The sequence below is a fragment of the Ursus maritimus genome, unplaced genomic scaffold (assembly GCF_017311325.1).
Source record: "Ursus maritimus isolate PB19 unplaced genomic scaffold, ASM1731132v1 scaffold_15, whole genome shotgun sequence".
Lineage (NCBI taxonomy): Eukaryota > Metazoa > Chordata > Mammalia > Carnivora > Ursidae > Ursus > Ursus maritimus.
Window position 1 is genome coordinate 58,004,935 of NW_024423897.1, and position 14,371 is coordinate 58,019,305.

Sequence of the window (14,371 nt, forward strand, 5' to 3'; positions counted from 1 at the left end):
TATAAAATAGGCTTTGTGTTAGATGATTCCGCCCAACTACAGGCTCACATAAGTGTTCGCAGAACATTTAAGGTAGCCTGGACTAAGCCGTGATGTTCCGTAGGTCAGGTGTATTTTTTTAAAAATTTAATTCCAATACAATTAACATACAGTGTTACGTTAATTTCAGGTGTACAATACAGTGACTCAGCAGTTCTATATATTAGTGCTCATCATGGTAAGTACACTCTTAATTATTCCCTTTACCTGTTTCCCCCAACCCCCCACCACTTCCCCACTGGTGACCATGAGTTGGTTCTGTAGAGTTAAGAGTTTGTTTTTTGGTTGGTCTCTTCTTTGTTCATTTGTTTTGTTTCTTAAATTCCACATGTGAGTGAAATCATACGGTATTTGTCTTTCACTGACTGACTTACACCTTCCAGATCCATTCATGTTGTCGCAAATGAAAAGAATTCATCCTTTTTATGGCTGAGTAATATTCCACTGAATATATATATATATATATATATATATATATATATATATATATATATATATACACACACACACACGCGTGCCACTTCTTTTTTATCCATTCCTCTATAGATGGACACATGGACCGCTTCCATAATTTGGTTATTATAAATAATGCTGCAGTGAACATGGAGGTGCGTATATCTTTATGATCAGTGTTTTCAGATTCTTTGGGTAAATACCCAGTAGTGGAATTACTGGATCATATGGTAATTCTATTTTTAATTTTTTGAGGAACCTCCATACTGTTTCGTACAGTGGCTGTACCAGTTTGCACTTCCACCAACAGTGCATGAGGGCTCCTTTTTCTCCACATCCTCGTCAACATTAGTTGTTTCTTGGGTTTTTTATTTTAACGTTTTGACAGTTGAGAGGTGATATCTCATTGTGGTTTTGACTTGCCTTTCCCTGATGATAAGTGATGATGAGCATCTTTTCACGTGTCCGTCGGCCATCTGTATAACTTCTTTGGAGAAATGTCTTATCCATGTCTTCTACCCATTTCTAATTAGATTGTTTGGGGTTTTTTGGTGTTTCGTTGTATAAGTTCTTTATATAATTTGGATACTAACCCTTTCTCAGATATATCATTGCAAATACCTTCTTCCATTTAGTAGGTTATCTTTTAGTTTTGTTGATTTCCTTTACTGTACAGAAGCTTTTTGTTTTGATGAAGTCCCAATAGTTTATTTTTGCTTTTATTTCCCTTGCCTCAGGAAACATATCTAGAAAAATGTTGCTACAGCTGATGTCAAAGAAATTGCTGCCTGTTCTCTTTTCTAGAAGTTTTATGGTTTCAGGTCTCACATTTAGGTCTTTAATTCATGTTGAGTTATTTTTGTGTATAGTGGAAGAAAGCGGTCCAGTTTCATTCTTTTGCATGTTCTTGTCTAGTTTTCCCAACATCATTTGTTGAAGAAATGGTCTTTGTCCTATTGGATATTCTTTCTTGCTTTGTCAAAGATCAATTGACTACATAATCTTGGGTTTATTTCTGAGTTTTCTATTGTGTTCTATTGATCCAGGTGTCTAATTTTGTACCTGTACTGTATTGTTTTAATTACTACAGCTTTATTTTTTTTTTAAGATTTTATTTTTAAGTAATCTCTACACCCAGTGTGGGCTCAACCTTACAACCCCGAGACCAAGAGTCACATACTCTACCGACTGAGCCAGCCAGGCGTCCCTAATTTCTGTGGCTTCGGAGTATCACTTGAAGTCAGGAATTGTGATGCCTCCAGCTTTGTTTCTCTTTTTCAAAACAGAATTGTCTATTCAACATCTCTTGTGATTCCATACTAATTTTAGAATAGTCTGTGCTAACTCTGTGAAAAATGCTGGTGGTATTTTGATAGGGATTGCATTAAATGTGTAGATTGCTTTGGGTAGTATAGACATTTTAACAATATTTGTTCTTCCAATCCATGAGCATGGAATGTCTTTCCATTTTTTGTGTCATCTTTAATTACTTTCATCAGTTTTTTATAGTTTTCAGAGTACAGGACTTTCACCTCTTTGGTTAAGTTTATTCCCAGGTATTTTATTATTTTTGGTGCAATTGTAGATGGGATTTTTTATTAATTTCTCTTTCTGTTACTTCATTATTAGTATATAGAAATGCAATGGATTTCTATTCATTGAGTTTGTATCCTGTGACTTTACTGAATTCATGTATCAGTTTGAATCATTTTTTGATGGAGTCTTTAGGATTTTCTATATATAGTATCATGTAATGCGCAAATAGTGAAAGGTTTACTTTTTCCTTACCAATTTGGATGTCTTTCATTTCTTTTTGTTGTCTGATCACTGTGGCTAGGACTTCCATTACTCCGTTCGATGAAATGGTTAGAGTGGACATCCTTTTCTTGTTCCTGACCTTAGGGGAAAAGCTCTAAGTTTTTCCCCATTGAGTATGATGTTAGCTGTAAGTTTTTTTACATATAGCCTTTATTTTATTGAGATATTTTCCCTCTAAACCTACTTTTCTGAGAATTTTTATCATAAATGGATATTGTACTTTATCAATTGTTTCTTTTTCTGTGCCTATTGAAATAATCACATGGTTTTTGTCCTTCCTATTATTGACGTGGTGTATCACGTTGATTGGTTTCTGAGTATTGAACTACCTTGCATCCCCGGAATAAACCCACTTGGTCATGGTGAATTTTTTTTTTAATGTATTGTTGGATTTGGTTTGCTAATATTTTGTTGAGGATTTTTGCATTTAGTTTCATCAGAAATATTGGCCTATAGTTCTCTTTTTTTATTGGTGTCTTTATGTGGTTTTGTTATCCGGGCAATGCTGGGCTCATAAAATGAATTTGGAAGCTTTTCTTGCTCTTCTACTTTTTGGAATAACTTGAGAAGACTGTGTATTAACTCTTCTTTAAAGGTTGGTCGAATTCACCTGTGAAGCCATCTGTTCCTGGACTTCTCTTTGTTGGGAGGTTTTTGATTGCTGATTCACTTTCATTGCTGGTAATCGGTCTGGAAATTTGTTGTTGCTTCGTGCTTCAGTCTGAGTGGGTTATGTTTCTAGGAATTGATCCACTTCTTGTAGGTGGTAGAATTTGTTGGCGTATAATTTTTCATAATGTTCTCTTATGGTCCTTGTGTATCTGTGGTGTTGGTTTTTATTGCTCCTCTTTCATTTCTGATTTTGTTTATCTATATTCTCTCTCTCTCTCTCTCTCTCTCTCTCTCTTTCTCCCTCTTTGGTGAGTCTGGCTGAAGTTTTATCAATTTTGTTGATCTTTTCAAAGAATCAGCTTCTGGTTTCATGGATCTGTTCTATTATTTCCTTTTCATTTTCTCTATCATTTATTTCTGCTCTAATCTTTATTATTTCCTTCCTTCTACCAGTTTTGGGGTTTGTTTGTTCTTCTTTTTCTGGCTTCTTTAGGTGTAAGGTCAGTTATTTATTTGAGATTTTTCTTGCTTCTCGAGGTAGCCTGTATAGCTATAAACTTCCCTCTTAGAATAGCTTTTGCTGCATCCCAAAGACTTTGGATCACTGGGTTTTGATTTTCATTTGTCTCCGTGTGTTTTTTTTTATTTCTTCTTTGATTTCTTGGTTGACCCATTCATTGTTTAGTAGCGTGTTATGTAACCTCCATGTATTTGTGTTCTTTCAAGATTTTTCTCGTGGTTGATTCTAGTTTCATACAATTGTGGTCTTAAAAGATGCATGGTATGACTTCCATCTTTTTTAATTTGTTGAGATTGGTTTTGTGGGCTAATATGTCATCTCTTCTGAAGAATGTTCCATGTGCACTTAAAAGAATGTTTATTATGCTGCTTTAGGATGGAATGTTCTGGATATATCTGTTAAATGCATCTGGTGCAGTGTGTCATTCAAAGTCACTGTTTCCTTTTTGATTTTATGTTTGGGTGATTTTTCCATTGATGTAAATGGGAAGTTAAAGTCCCCGCTATAGATTACTTCTTTCATGTTTGTTACTGGCTGTTTTATGGATTTGGGTGCTCCCATGTTGGATGCATACGTATTTTCAATTATTATTTCTTCCTTTTGGATTGTTCCCTTTATGACTATATATTGTCCTTCTTTGTCTCTCATCACAGTCTTTGTTTTAAAGTCTATTTTGTCTGATATAAATATTGCTACTCCAGCTTTCTTTTCACTTCCGTTTGCATGGTGAATACTTGCCTATCCCTTCATTTTCAATCTGCATGCCTCTTTAGTCTGAAATGAGCCCCTTGTAGGCAGCATATAGGTGAGTCTTGCTTTTTTACACATTCTGTCATCCTATGTCTTTTGACTGGAGCATTTGGTCCATTTACATTCAAAGTAACTGTTGTTAGGTATGTTCTTATTGCCATTTTCTTACCTGTTTTATGGTAGTTTTTGTAGTTCATCTCTGTTTCTTTATTCTCTTGCTTTCTTTTCTCACAGTGTGCTGGCTTTCTTTAATGACATAATTGAATTCCTTTCTCTTTATTTTTTTGCATATTCTATTACTGGTTTTTTATTTGTGTTACCATTAGGTTTGTACATAACACCTTCTGCATATAGCAGTCTATATTAAGTCGAGGGTTGCTGGAGTTCTGACTCATTCTTTACTCCTCTCCCCCTGCCCCATGGTTTAGGTATATGGTCCCTGTGTGTTTACTGACCCGGTCTGGGGCTGCCTTGGGCTTGAGTTGAGTCAGATCAGCTGTTTGTCGGAGATTCAGTAGCACCAGACTGCAGGGTGCTTTCCCTGTGCTGTTCCCTGAGAAGCTTTCATCGGTGGGCAGGACCTGCAGTTAGACCAGATGTCTGCCCCAGCCCATGGGACCACAGTCAAACTGGTGTGTGTGATTTTCTTTCCCTCTCCCTAGGACATGAGTCACTTTGGAGTGGTGCTGGCCCCTGCCAGGGCTTGCACACTGCCAGTCTTGTGGTCTTGGTTTGGGTGGGTTCCAGCCAAGGGCATCTTGGAGGGGGCAGGCCTGCAGGAGAACACAGGGGCAGGTGGCAATAACAGCAAGGTCCACACTGGTCCACTGTGGGATGGGACCTGCAGTTGCCCTGGAAAAATCCCTGCTGAGGCCCGTGGGGCTGGAGGGATGAGCAATAGGAAAGCATGAGGGCAGGGTGTGCTGTTAGCAAGCTAGATGGAGAGTGTTGGCACTGTGCTGGTTCCTGCAGATGTCTGTGTTCTAGGGTGGGGGTGGGGGGAGAGAAATGGCATCTGCCAGCTCCTTTGTTCTTGGAGAGGTCTCCCAAAGATCCCTGCTCCTCCAGCATGTGCTCTGAGATTAGTAAATAAATCTTCCTCCTGCATACCCCAGGCATTTTTCAAACTGCTGCCTGTATGTTGTATCTCAGCTCAGCAGGGCTGTTTATTGTGGTGTCTCTTTATTTTATTTTTTTAAGATTTTATTTATTTATTTGACAGAGAGAGAGACAGCCAGCAAGAGAGGGAACACAGGCAGGGGGAGTGGGAGAGGAAGAAGCGGGCTCCCAGCGGAGGAGCCTGATGTGGGGATTGATCCCAGAATGCTGGGATCACACCCCAAGCCGAGGGCAGATGCTTAAGGACTGAGCCATCCAGGCGCCCCATGGTGTCTCTTTAAGAATAGAGGCTCAGTTTCCTGTTGCCTCCCTGGATCTCCCAGAGCTGAGCCCATTGATTTTTAAAACTTCCAAGTGTTAAGCCCCACTGATTGTTAGAACTTACAAAGTTAGGCCCCTCTTGTTTTCAGAACTAAATATTATCAAGATTTGTCTTTCCCATGTAGGTCCCCCATGTCTGGGATGCCTGGTGTGGGGATCTGTTCCTCTCCCCTCCTGTGCCTGCATTGTCCCTCCCTTCCAAGGACCGTCCCCAGGGTCTGTTTAGCTCCTGATGGAATCCCCTTCCCCACCTTCTTTGATGTGGCCTCTTTTCTACATTTAGCTGTGGAGAGTCTGTTCTGCCAGTCTTTGGGTCATTTTCTGGGTTATTTACACCGATGTGGGTGTTATCTAGTTGTAACCATGGAACAGGGTGAGCCTAGGACCCTTTACTCTGTCATCATCCCTGGAAGTCCATACTGAAGGCATTTTGATTTACCAGAATATAATCCCATCATAAGTCGAGCAAGAGCTGTATGGTCATGTAGCTTTGGTATGGGTCTAGATGTTACCATTTACTCGTAGGATTACCATGGGCAAGCCAGATGATGTCTTAGCCTCTACCAACTGCCCCCCACAGATGGCAACACTGATAGCCCTGTGATGGCACATGCAATGTGTGAAAGATTTCAAAATTAAGTAAGCATTGCTAAGAGTCATTCAAAATCTGGAGGATATTAAGAAGGGCCTGTGTACTTCTGTTTCAACTTTCAGAACACCACGAACTCTTGACTTTGTCAACTGTAGCTTGTAAGTTGCAACTCTGTCACCTCCTGGAACACATCCCTCTACTTTGGACTGAAATAGAGATAATGTAACACTTGTTAGCTAAATAGCTAATCGTATATTAGTGAGTTTAACTCTGTTAGCACCCATCACACTTTTTCTGAAAGAACTCACTGACCTTGTGTTTTTTTGCTGTTATAAGCCTGCACCCCGCTCTGGGCTCTCAATTCACAATTCAGACCATACTTTAGATTTTGGTAGATTCTGTGTCTCCCAATTGCAATCCCAAAGACCCCAAATAAATGCTTTTGGTAGCTTTGCAGCCTTGTCTTCTTGACAGTTACATGAAACAATGCAGTTCCTGCCACAAGGTGGTCAATAAATGGGAGACACTGTTGAGATCTGGAATACACTAAAAAATGATTAACCAAATGTTATTTAGATTTTATGCAGAACTTGGTTTTTCCTCTGAATGAAACCAGAAAGGATATTAGTCTCCTAGGGCTGCCCTAACAAAGGACCACAAGCTGGGTGGCTTATAATAGAAGTTTATTCGCTTGGAGTTCTGGAAGCAAGAAGTCCAAAGACAGAGTGTCAGCAGAGTCCTGCTCTCTCCGAAGGCTCCAGGAACGCTCTATCCCGTGCCTCTCTCCAAGCTGCTGGTGTTGCCAGCAAGTCCTGGAGTTCCTTGGCGTGTAGCCACGGTGCTCCGATCTCTGTCCTGCTCTTCTCCCTTGTGCATCTGTGTCTCTCCTCTACCTCTAAGGACACCAGCCAATTGGATTGGAGCCACCCTAATGACCTCATCTTAATTTGATTACATCCGCAAAGACCCTATTTCCAAAAAATGTCACATTCACAGGTACAGGGCATTGAGACTTGAACATATCTTTATGAGGGACACAGTTCAACCAGTAATGGGTCCCCCGAATATTTAGCTAACAGGCTTGCCACTGATGGGGGGGGGATATAAATCTACAAGCTAAACTATTTCCTATTAGCTCTGTGGAATAAAAACACCAAATTTTGGTGACCCTTTCTACAGTTCTTGCTCAGTTCATTTTGTTCTGATTCAAAAGTATTCTTATCAGGAGCCACAAAATTATAACCTAATTTTTTTTTTTTAAAGATTTTATTTATTTATTTGACAGAGAGAGAGACAGCCAGCAAGAGAGGGAACACAAGCAGGGGGAGTGGGAGAGGAAGAAGCAGGCTCATAGCGGAAGAGCCTGATGTGGGGCTTGATCCCAGAACGCCGGGATCATGCCCTGAGCTGAAGGCAGACGCTTAACCGCTGTGCCACCCAGGTGCCCCTATAACCTAATTTTTTGAAATCTCAAGACTATATCGAGTAACTGAATTAAAAAAAAAACTGGAAAAATGAGGAAAAAATTTAAAAAAAAAGAAAACATTTAATTATTAACATGAAAGAACCCTCTAGACTGAAAAAACCACCATTTAATACAGTAATGGTAGAAGATGATCAGCTGAATCAACCCCAACCAACTTCGTATTTTGGTGTGTTCCTACTTGTTTTCTGCCTGCCTTCTACACAACCCTTGACCGTGGCGTTTAGAACACCTGGATGCAATTATCAGTGCTGTCAATGTGCACGAGCAGAGGGAAGAAAAATTAAGGCATTGAACAATTTTGATCCTTACTGGCATTTGTATAATTAGTCCACAGTAATTACTTTTTTTAAAAAAATTCAATGCTGAAAGTCTTTCCTCCCCTGCATTTTCATGTTGACACTATTCTAAGAACATCATTACTGATGTTTAGGAGGCCAAGAATTGAACAAAACCCTGTCGACTTGAGAGATGGTCAGCATAACCTCTTGGAAAGGCTGCGCCTTCGAGGCCATTCTGCTTCGAGCGGGCATCCATGTACTCCAGCTCTTTGCTGCAAAACCACAGGACGGAGTGAGAGCAAGGAAGGGAGTCTGTCCCCTGGAAGCACAGGTGGGGCAGCGATCCCAGTTTACTGGCAGGAAAACTGAAGCCCAATCAGACAGCTGGGGCGGAGAAAAGTCTGAAAGCTGGTGTTTCCCATTCCCCGCCCCAACCTCCCCTCTCTCCCCTCCCTAGGCAACCAGTCACATGTTCTCTGTCTCTATAGATCTGATGATTATGACATTTCCTACATGTGGAAGAGATGATAAGTGGTTGATTATTTGAGGCCCTGTGTCCACTAGGGCTGCTCTCACACTTCATGTTGTAATCTGACCTCCCCACTAGCGTTTTCCACGTGGCAGTAGCTAATATAAAACATCGTGGTTTATCTGTTTCCTATTTTCATGTTGCCGCCAATGAGTTCTGTTTCACTTGGAAAGTAGTGCACGAGCTTCTCTCTGAGCCAGGCTCTCCACTGGTCCCAGAGATACCTCGTTGGAGATGATGGAGCTGGGTACCCGGCAGGAAGCTTACATCCTAGGAAGGACACCGTGCAACAGTCCAGTGCTCACCGTGGCCCAGGGCTCAACACCCCTTATGCCTGTTAGGTCATCCTGCATGTGTCAAAATCCTGATCAAAGGAAATTCAGGACAAACATTTGAGTGAAGGTAGATTTGAATCATCATTCATTCTAATTGTTCTGGATGTTTTAATTAAATGATTATTCTCTTTTAAAGAGGGGGAACAGGAAAAAATGGTGAAACAGAACATACTTGTGTTATAGTGATTGTTAGCTTTTGACTTGTGTGGAATAAAGGATAAGTGAATTAAGGTTTTCCAGAAGTTATTTATCATTGACTCATTATGCAAATATTTCTTAAATGCTTACTAGGTGATGTGTGCAGGTCACAGGGCTCTGTGCTTAGAAGGGCCCTTGTGCTTGATGTAATCTCTGCTGTCACTGTCTTAAAACTTAATTTTGAACAAGGGTCCCTGCCTTTTCATTTTGCTCTGGGCCTTGTGGATTATGATGCAGGTTCTGGCAAGATATCAGGCACTCTGCCGGGCTTGGAGGAGCTTCAGTGCTGGACACAGTTCCATCTCAGAGAGAGAGCATCTCTCCTGTTTGCTTTTCTTGGCTTTCTGATGAACCCAAATTGCTATCACAAAAACAGTTGTTTTTAACCTAAAATACTTATGCTTTGTAGATAAATATACTTGGACTCAAAGGTGGTCAACAATGTAATTTTAGTAAAATAAGAATGCAAAATACAACTAATAATCTCTTTTTTCTGGTTGCATAATGCATATTACACATTTCTTATATATAGTAATTTTTAGAGGCGAGACCTACATCCTAAAGTCATTCTGGGTTTTTTTCCCCTCCTGGAAAATTCCTTGTAGGATGTTTTCTTCATCTTTATAATTCAAAAGAATAACACAGAATCTGTCAAGAATGACTTTTCTTAATCTTTTTGTCTCCGGAATGCTGTGGTCCCTTTCCACTATGCGTACATAGATCTGTTTCAGTTCAGAACTCTCTCTCTCCTTCCCCCCCCCACATTTAGTGAGAATGTTGCGATATAATTCACATACCACACAATTCACCTATTTGTAACACACAGTTCGATATTTTCTTTAGCATAGTCACTGAGTTGTGCAACCATGACCACAATCTAATTTTAGCATGTTTTTCGCACTCCAAAGAAATCTTGTTCCCATTCTTTCCCTCAATGGTTCCCCCCTCTCCTCAGCCCTAAGCAACCACTAACCTACTTTCTAGATTTGCCTATTTTGGACATTGCATATGAATGGAATCATATAATGTGCATGGTCTTTCTGACTTTTGTGTCTGGTCCTTTGGTTTACCGTAATGTTTTCAAGGCTCATCCATGTTCTAGCATTTATCAGGACTTCATTTTTTTATGTTGCCAAATAATATTTTGTTTTACGGATAGACCATATTTTTTAAATCCATGTGTCAGTTGGGGTCATTGGATGGTTTCTACTTTTCAGCTACTATGAATAATAGTGCTGTGAACATTCGTGTACAAGTTTTCATGCGGACATATGTCTTCATTTCTCTTGAATATGGAGGTAGGAGTGAAATGCTGGGTCATGGAGTGACTGTGTTTAACAGCCCTTTTAGCATTCCTACCGGCAAGGTGTGAGGGTTCCCACTTCTCCACGTCCTCGCCAACTCTTGTTATTATCGCTTCGTTGAGCTCAGCATCTTAATGGGTGGGGTGGTAGCTCATTGTGGTTTTCCCTTGCGTTTCCCCCGTGACGTATCATGTTGAGAATCTTTTCACGTGCTTCTTGGTCATTCGTATATGAAACGTTATCTGTAAGTTCATTGCCCCTTTAAACATTGGGGTATCGTTTTGTGATTCATCTTTATCTTGAAAGTTATTGTTTGTATTTCATTTGCTCTGCTGTTGTCTTCGGGATCACCAGCTATCCAGACCTTGACCTTCCCTTAGGATGCCGATGTTATTTGACAGGTTCTTCGGGACACTGCAGTGCACCATTTTCAGAGGGAAGTTTCTTCATGTGGCACTTTTTCATGGGCCTCCCTTCATTCTGCAGGCAAGAGTTAGTATTTACTAACAGACAGGGTACACCTGGCCTGGCTTTCTGTCTACACGAGAGATGCCACGATTCCCAACTCAGACCTACCGTGGTGCACCGGGTCCTGCTCCACGGGGCTGTATCTCGTCATCTCACCAAAGCTGCTCCTGTCGCCACTCCCACCCACTGTCCTTGTCTCTGGGTTTCTCCTCCTCACTTCCCGCCAGGTTGTCCAGTCTGGTCACCTGCAAAGACCTGCGACCTAGGGCTTGTGATGGCTCCCTCTGGGTACAGGGGGCAGAGGTGGGAAATGAGTCCAAGGTGAGGAGAGCCTAGCAAGGTGCGCTCTGTGTCATGGAGTGAACCTGAGGCTGCCTTAAAGTTCATGTGACGTCCCAAAGATTTGGCCATTAGACTGTCCGTCTGCATTATCAGTGCTGTGAGACTTTTCGACTTTCATTAGTTTTCTGGTGTCTTTAAAGGTATTTGGGGGGAAAGTTTGATAGAGGTGCTTACGTAGGAAGGTGTTAAACTTCAATTCGAAATGTAAAGCACATTTGGTAGTCTACTAAGGTAAGCTACAGGCCGCTAGCATTTTTTAAAAAATGTATCACCTAGTTTGTTTCCTATGGCCATGCCAAGGCAAGACGCCTTCATCGTTGGCTGTCCCCTCTACCATGGGACAGTGATCCACATTGGGGTGGTTTTGTAATGAGGTCACTCTGGTCCTTTGAGAGCTAATCATCTTCAGTGGAGTAAAAGAAAGACCTGCTGAAGATTTTTGGGCAATATTGTTGAATGAATCGCTAATCATAGGTCATGTTTGGTAAGTACTGGGTGAAAGTTTTACATCTTTGAAGCCAGTCCCTTGGTGTACCGGTCGAGCTTACAGACAAGCCCGAAATTAGAAGTCACACCTCTTTCAGTGTAAATGGCTTCAGAGCCATTTTCCAGCTCCTAAACCAGTGTGCTGTCGGCCCCAAGAGACCACTCTTTTCTGATGGATAATTCTTGGGTCATTTGCTGCCACTGGTAACTGAGCTGTGACAGCCCATCTCGTTCCTCCACCGGCGGGCAAACTGAGTAGTTATGGGAAAGATGAGCATTCCTCTCCCGAGAGCACGTGCTCTCTATTCAGCATTATATTAATTGAAGCTGTGCAGCCAGGGTCCAAGTAACAGACTCATCAGCGGGGAGCGGAGCCGGAAGACGTGTTTCCCATTTTCTAGAGGAACTCTGACTTGCAGATCTCGCCTCCAGCCCAGGCTTCAGTCACCTGCATCTCTTTCCCACTCCACGTAGGAGATGAAGAGTCTATCTGATAAATGCATGTACTGTGCTCCCCCAGGGACCACTAGATTAAAGCAGAAAGGGTGCGGGTGTTGGAGCAGAATCCCGACTTCATGATTCATGCAACGAACATTGGTAGGATGGGTTTTCTTGGGCGTGGACTCTGAGATGGAAATTTGTGCCCAGGACATCTATCAGGGACTGTTTTGGGCATTGACACCTATGAGAGGGAGGAGGCAGGCCCGGAGAGAGGGAGAAGTTCAGCTGCGATGCAGTTCTAAGAAGGTCCTTGAAAGACCCTATGGGAAGCTGTAAAGACGGGATGACCCTTCAAATTGTCCTGAATTGGGGAGAGGAAGCCATGACTTTATTCTCTCTTATTGATCATTCCTAGGATGTGGCTGCCCTTGGAAGGAGGCATTTTTTTTGGCTCAGGCAATCCCCAAAGAGGATTAACAATGGAGAGCTGTCTGCTTGGCAGTCTGCCCAGGAGCTAGGGAAAGTCATTGCCAAAGAGGAGTCTGGATGGCACTAGGCAGTGTCCACTATGCCACGTGACCTTGGGAAGCTCTGTGCCTCCTCATGGCCTCGATTTCTTTATTGATAATGGGATGATTATAATGCTTATCTCATAGAATGGTGGACAGACATTCTAAATGACAGAACCACTGTGAAGTGTTTAGCTCAATACGTATAGAATCCTTTCCCAATATTGACACTGGAAAATGAAAGAACAGACATCCTTATTTAAAAAAAGCTCCATCCTGGTATAGATCCTACCAACTCTCTCCTTAAAAGGACAGATTCTTAACTGTAAATTACTTCTCTGACTACCAAAACCTTGTCATGAATTGAATTTCATTTTCCAATAATTTTCTGATCCCCTTTTCTGGGGTGGAGTGCATGGGGACTGGGGGGGGGGGTTCTGCCTTTTATGTGAACTCCCTGTATTAGCTTCTTACAGCTGCTACAACGAGTCACCACAAACTTGGTTAGCTGACATGAACCCACATTTATTCTCTTAAAGTTCTGGATGTCAGAAGTCCAAAAGGAGTCTCTTGGGGCTAAAGTCAAGGTGTCAGCTAGGCTGATTCCTTCAGAGGCTCTAGGGGAGAATCTATTACCTGCATTTTCTATCTTACAGAGGCCGTTCCTATTCCCTGGCTCGTGGCCCCACAACGTTTGCTTTTCTCCCCCCGCTTCCCGTGTCATCACGTTGCTGTCTTCTCTTCTGTAGACAACTGTCTTTCTTCCTGCCTTTTACGAAGACACTTGTGGTTGCCTTTCAGCCCACCTAGATAGCCCAGAATAATCTTCCTATCTCAAGATCCTTGGTCACACCTGTGAAGAGCACTTTGCCATGGACGGTGACATTCATGGGACCCAGGATCGGGACCTGGTTATCTTTGGGGCCGTTATCCAGCCTGCCTCATGCTCCTAGCTCTTTCTCTATGTTTTTTTTTTTTTTTAAAGATTTTATTTTTATTTATTTGACAGAGATAGAGACAGCCAGCGAGAGAGGGAACACAAGCAGGGGGAGTGGGAGAGGAAGAAGCAGGCTCCTAGCGGAGGAGCCTGATGTGGGGCTCGATCCCATAACGCCGGGATCACGCCCTGAGCCGAAGGCAGACGCTTAACCGCTGTGCCACCCAGGCGCCCCTCTTTCTCTATGTTTTAAGACAGATGGTCATTTGCCCAAATTGGTCTGTGGGCTCTAGGAGGACAGGAAAACTCATCTAGTTTTTGCCTTCAGGACAAGCAAATGTCACACACATAAGATCTTCCAAAAACACTTAGGACATTTAATTCAAAGCTTATTACCCTTCTCCAAAGCAGCAACTCGTCATGAAGAACTATCAAGCTGACAAGGGCTCCTGTGTCTGAGAGGCTAAGATAAAAGATGTTTTTGTTTTTTTGCAAATGTAGGAGAGTTGCTCAGGGCTATTGGCAGTCTCTCTGTGCAGGGCCCTGAATTCCCGGCCAGGGACAAGGCCACCATCAGTGAGTAGGGGGCTTATTCGCATGGGGTCGGGCCACCGAACCAGTGTGGATCTGTAGCATACGGTTGCTGACACCACTCCCTCTTTCCACGGACAATTTTACACACCAGGATGCTAGCTTCTCACTTTGCTCAGCTTAGTACAAAGTAGCATTTTTAAAAAAACAATTTAAAAAAAATCAGGTCATTTAATTAGCTCTTCCTTAATTTAAAATCTTAAGGATTGCAGCAGTAGCTTTCTCTTCTCTGATTTGTAGCCA